Genomic DNA, 6,000 nt, shown 5'->3' with positions numbered 1-6,000 from the left:
TGTGGGCATGCGTTGATAGCCCGACATCGCTGCGCACATGCCGACCAGCCACCCTTGTCGCTACATGTTGCCTACCGTCGTCGCGCCCTGCCCACCCGCTTTCGCTATGCCTCACTTGGTCGCCTGCCATAGCCGCTCCCTGGTCGTCCACCGTTGTCTCATCTTGCCCACCTGCCTTCGCTGCCTCGATCAATCGAGGCCTAGCACGCGTCCTCCGTCGTCATGCCGTTCGTGCTGCTTCGTCGCTTAGCTCACGCCCTCAGTCGGTCAGTCCTCTCACTCTGACGCTCAGGTTCCTATCAGAGCTAGAAGTCACTTTATACCTAGTATCTATTTTAAAATTAGATAATGTGTTATAGTAAAATCCGATTAGGAGAAATCTATTACCACCCTTAGATAAGGATGCTTTTTTCAGACGTGGTGGGCGGCTATGGGAAAAAAACTCTGCCAACAGGTTGGGGCAACTCTGCCAACCCGTGCCCCCTTCATCATATTTTATGGCTTTACCTCGCTGACAGGTGGACCGAATTCCAAAAACCCTCGACACCGTCTTCTAGGCTTCGCCCCCCCCCCCCCCGGGGGGCCGCACACACAAGCGGAGGACGCCGGCCTCCACCCGCTGGACCCCTCCGCCGACCACCTCCTCCTCACTTCCGCGGCGGCTTCTGCCTTCCGTACGCGTCGCCCATCGCAACGGTACGTTAGCGCTCCCGTCGCTTCGCCGGTGGGGGGGGGGGGGGCTGCTCCGCCGTCCACCTCTAGCGGCCGCCATAGCTCGCCGGGGTGGTAGATCCGCCCCTGCTTTCATCTATCTGCTTATTTCTGTGTATGGATTGTGCAGGAAGAACGAAAAGACCTTTGAGCTCCTAGAAGCAAATAGAGCCTGGCAAGCATAAGAGCGCAGGTATTTAATTGATCATAATGTGCACTTATTTCTATTGTCATAGAAAGGAGAAAACGGTAATCTTGAGTTTCTCGTGAGAAATGTAGTTGTGCCCATCTTTTTATCTTTTGTCTGGATTGGATTCAGCGTTTGTTTGTTGCCCTACCGAGTACTGACCACTATCATTTCTCATACTGTTCATATTGAAAAGTAGTTCTTATCTTTCTGTTATACACATTAATTTGGTAAATATGGTGTATACTGTTACGGAATGGTATTTAGCAATACTGAGCTTAAGTTTAGTTTGGTAAACCTGGTATCTAGTTTCATAAACAATATTTACCGAATTCACATTATGAACACCTTGATATCCAGCAGACAGGCAGTGTACGACATGTATACATGTTTTCTACCGGGCTTCCACTGTGTCTTCGAACTTCTAAGTCTTCTTTGGTTCACATTAGGAAAGTTTCCAACTTACCTAATCTACTTAGGTTTCTTTACCCAGGCTGCCAGGCACCAGATCACATTGCTGCAAACTTGTAAGAAGTTTGAAGGAAAGAATATTTGTGGTGCTGTGTTTGATTTTATTACGATGAGTGTAAATGCGTCTATGTATAGTCCATCGAAATGTTCTTCCATTGGCATCTTCCCAGTCATGCTTTGTTCTTGGAGACCACCTTCCATTCAGGATGTTATCACTACCACAGGCAGCTGGGTTTCATCAGACCGCTTGGTGTGGTAGTCAAATTGTAGAAGGTAGTGGTGGGCCACTAACTCTTGGTAGCCTAGAAGTGCAAAGCAAAGTTGATTATGGGAAGAAGGAAAAAATGGCACGAACTGTAGGTTCGAAATCAAGTTCAAGAGTGTCTTCCATCAATGTGAAACCAAAGGTTTCTTCTCTTAATGTCAAACCAGTGAAGAGTGCCTTACCAAAGTCAGCTGTGAAAAAGAAGATACTGAAGCTAGATGAGGCTCTGTTTTCTGCAAAGTCATTTGAAGAGCTTGGTTTGCCGCCTTTGCTTATTGATCGGTTGAACAAGGAAGGCCTGACTGCTCCAACTGAGGTCCAGTCCGCTGCTATTCCTATAATAGCTCAAATGCATGATGTGGTGATCCAACCGTATACTGGCTCAGGGAAAACACTTGCTTACCTTCTCCCAATTCTTTCTGAAATAGGCCCCCTGAAGAAGCCTATGGAACAAGATAATTCTGAGAAAAGATCAGGTGTAGAAGCAGTTATTATTGCTCCTTCCAGGGAATTGGGAATGCAGATTGTGAGAGAAGTGGAGAAGATTTTGGGCCTAGACTTGTCCAGCAACTTGTTGGTGGTGCTAATCGTTCCAGGCAAGAAGAAGCATTAAAGAAGAACAAACCAATTATTGTTGTTGGAACACCTGGCCGTATTTCCGAAATTTCAGCAGCTGGTAAGCTACACACCCATGGCTGCCGCTTTCTTGTACTGGATGAAGTTGACCAGCTCTTGTCCTTTAATTACCGTGAGGATATGTATAGAATTCTGGAGCATGTCGGAAGGAAATCTGGTACCACATCGAGGGATATTCTTGGCCCACTTGCTAGGCGGTCTGAGCGTCAGACTATTTTGGTTTCTGCAACAATACCCTTTTCAGTTATACGAGCAGCAAGGAGTTGGGGTCATGATCCAGTTCTCGTTAGAGCTAAGAGTGCAGTTCCACTTGACTCCATCACTGTTCCGAAACCTGTGTTATCCCAAACTGATGCTAACTCTCCAACAAACTCAGTGAATCAAGCTGCAGTTGGTAGCTTACCGCCTTCTTTGGAACATTACTACTGTACATCCAAGGCTCAACACAAAGTTGACACTTTAAGGAGATGCATCCATGCCCTGGAAGCACAGAGAGTAATTGCATTTATGAACAACACCAGGCCACTGAAGGATGTTGTATTTAAGTTGGAGGCCCGTGGGATCAAAGCTACTGAGCTACATGGTGATCTTGGAAAGCTAGCAAGGTCTACAGTCTTGAAAAAGTTCAAGGATTGTGAATTCAGAGTTCTAGTTACGAATGAGTTGTCTGCCAGAGGACTGGATGTGCCAGAATGTGACCTTGTGGTTAATCTGGATCTTCCAACCGACTCTACACATTACGCCCACAGAGCTGGAAGAACTGGACGTCTCGGGCGGAAGGGGACTGTGGTCACAATATGCGAAGAAACCGAGGCATTTGTTGTAAGGAAAATGCGCAAGCAGTTAGCTGTGCCCATCAAGCCATGCGAATTCACTGAAGGCGAGCTTCTTGTTCATGAGGAGAAAGATGTGGAGTAAACTCTTCATTGTGCACATGACTACTTTCTTTTGTTTACTTCTAGCGTTTTGTAATATGATTCTTGCAAATTATACTGTTATCACTTTAAAATATCATTTGCTTGTCCTGCTGGATGTTCATATTGCCTGGGCTAAAATATTTGAAACACCAGGCTGCAACAAAGTAAGTCTTAGTTACCCTTGCAGGGAGCAGTTTTCTACGATTGGCTGAACAGGCAATCTTATATACCTGGCAGCGGATGAAATACGGAGGGAAATACTCGTCTTGTGGGTGTAAATTGAACCGAGCTATTCTTAGATTCTTCCGTATTCAACTACAGAAAACTATCACCAGCTCCCGGAACCTTGTTAACTTTTGTTCCTGTTATTTCCTGCGTGTGCAAGGCCATGAACTTTGATTTTGATATCTCTATTGGTTCCCAAAGCATTTCATTTGATCATGGCATGGAAAGTTCGGTTAATCGGAAACCTCGGCCCTGTGATTTGTTTGACTGGTGACATTTATATAAGAAAATTGCAATCTTCTTACACCGTGGGCCAATATGGCCCCTATAGCTCAGTGGTAGAGCGTCAGTCTTGTAAACTGAAGGTCTGTAGTTCGATCCTGCATGGGGGCAATTTTTTAAAACTTTCAATTTCACACGTTTTGCTTTTGCTTTCTGCGCATCGCATAAGATGCAATCCTGATCTCACGTGGATGAGATAATGAATCTCCATTAAATGTTTCTAGCATCTATGCTCTAAGTAATAAGTGTTTATGATTAACAATAATTGTATTATTATAACTAACAAATATATTTTAAAAGATATTAAAATTTTAGTTCACAATAATAATTGGATATTCTTAGTTATTAAGTTGATTCTATAGACAATCAAAAGATACGAGCATCAAGATTAAGAATTTTCTAATTTTAAGTAATATATATCTCTTGTTTTCAGTCTTTTGATCGTACTATAAAGAGAGGTTAAAAGTACTAGTTTGATCTAATTAAGTCTAGATTTGATTAAATATATATTTGTGAAGTTTTAGCACTAGTTAGTACAGAGAAGCTCATAGTTGAAATATCGAGAAGTTAGAGTTCAAGAAAGTTTGAATTAGACGAGCTTAAAAAAAAATTCTTACTAGATGATTTGGTGCTCATTGAGTTAAACTTATCGAAGCATTTTTGGCTCAGATCAGATAGATGGTAAGTACATTAGATGGTCTGTCAATCAACAAATTACTCTCACCTGAGTATTTTTGGTTGAAAAATCATAAGTCAACATCGGATGATTGGATGTTAACGTGAAGAGAACGTCGGAGCATTTTGTAAGACTTGTTCAAATTCACAGAAGATGGAGTTGAATACACCGGATGGTCTGATGTTCAATGGGTTATAACACCGAAGTATTTTTCAAGAGAATTGCTTTTCGATACAGTGGAGATACTACTTACCGGATAGTCCAATGTGTAAACAGTAAAAGTGTTTTTTGGAATTTTTTCTCTCGTGTTTTTCCGTTTTTGAAAAGTTTGTATGAGAAAAGTTTACTTGAAAAGTTTTATGAAAAAAGTTTAGCTAAAAAAGTTTTGATAAAAAATTTACGAGAAAAGTTTGCTTAGAAGTTTTGAGAAAACAAAATTAAAAAAAAATCACATGGGAAAAGTTTTTCTCCCCATAACTTTCCTGTTTTAGAAAGTTTATTAAAAAAATCTTTTCTGTCTCAAAAGTTTTAAAATAAAAGTTATCGGGCAAAGTTTTAAGAAAAGTTTTTAAAAAATTATCGAGAAAAGTTTTGTGTAAGCTATGACTTGAGCTATTACGTGAGCCACGCGTGATACACGAGTTAGTCGCTCACGGACGCGCGTGAATCAGAATTTTCGCATTATGCGGTACCCGACGCGACGTGTCGATTGGGATCTGCCATTTACCTTTGAAGAAATAAATAAAAATTATCTTAAATCAGGGCACGTCCAACGCACCCCACCGTTGCTCTTGGTTTCGCAGAGCCACATCGGCACAGTTCTGCCATGGAGAGAGAGGGAGAAAAGCTTGTGGCTTGCATAGTGTCCATTAGCTTGACTGCTGGTTTGAGCAGAGAGGGAGGGTGTGATCCTTGGAAAAAAGTGGTCCATGATGTCCTCAACTAGCAACGAATGGAAGACGCGGCGCCCAACCTGCACAATCCTCGACCATTGTTGCATGCGGTGGCGGTCGACGGCCACGCTAGAGAGAAAATTGACTATTTGACATCGCAGAAAGTAGATTTCGATTATTTATCATCCTAAAAAAATATGAAATAAGTGGTGGGCTGAAATGAAATTGTCTTGCAGGGTCCGCTTGAAGTCAACCTGCATTGGAAAGGAGTTGCTAGACCACTCCTGATTATCCACTTAGATTATGTCTTAGACACTAAATGTACAAAGGATGAAAGCTGATGCGGTAAATAATTAAATGAGAAAGGAGAAAAAGTTAATGTCTTGAGTAAGAAACAAACTAGATTCGAAATCCAAAAGATACAGGCCACGTAATATGCTTTGGTGCCTCCAACCTAAGACCAAGCCACATGTCGTGCTACCGCACCGCGATTTTGTTTGGTAGTGCCACAGTGTGACGACCAAGATATATTTGTTTAAAAAAGAAATTCAAATAAATTAATGATTGTTTAAAAAAATCCGGGAAGGACCTAACGAGTCCCACTTATATGTTAAGAAAATTTGAATTATACGAGCTTAAAAAAAATTGTTCTTACTAGATGGTCTGGCGCTCATTGAGTTAAACTCATCAGAGTATTCTTGGCGTAGATCAGATAGATGTTAAATACATTAGATAGT

General features: G+C 42.0%; 1 non-coding gene and 1 pseudogene across 1 annotated transcript; both read left to right on the top strand.

Annotated features, from left to right (window-relative positions):
* The first annotated feature begins 544 nt into the window (after positions 1-544).
* On the top strand, positions 545-3,470 carry LOC133919386 (DEAD-box ATP-dependent RNA helicase 47A-like; annotated as a pseudogene).
* Positions 3,471-3,733: 263 nt separating this feature from the next.
* Positions 3,734-3,805, top strand: TRNAT-UGU (transfer RNA threonine (anticodon UGU)). The gene has a single exon. It is a non-coding gene; the product is annotated as a tRNA-Thr (tRNA).
* The last annotated feature ends 2,195 nt before the right edge of the window (positions 3,806-6,000 follow it).

Source organism: Phragmites australis, chromosome 5, assembly GCF_958298935.1.
Source record: "Phragmites australis chromosome 5, lpPhrAust1.1, whole genome shotgun sequence".
In the NCBI taxonomy this organism is placed as follows: Eukaryota; Viridiplantae; Streptophyta; class Magnoliopsida; order Poales; family Poaceae; genus Phragmites; species Phragmites australis.
Note: the sequence above shows the minus strand (reverse complement) of the source record. Positions and strands in the feature narration are given on the sequence as shown.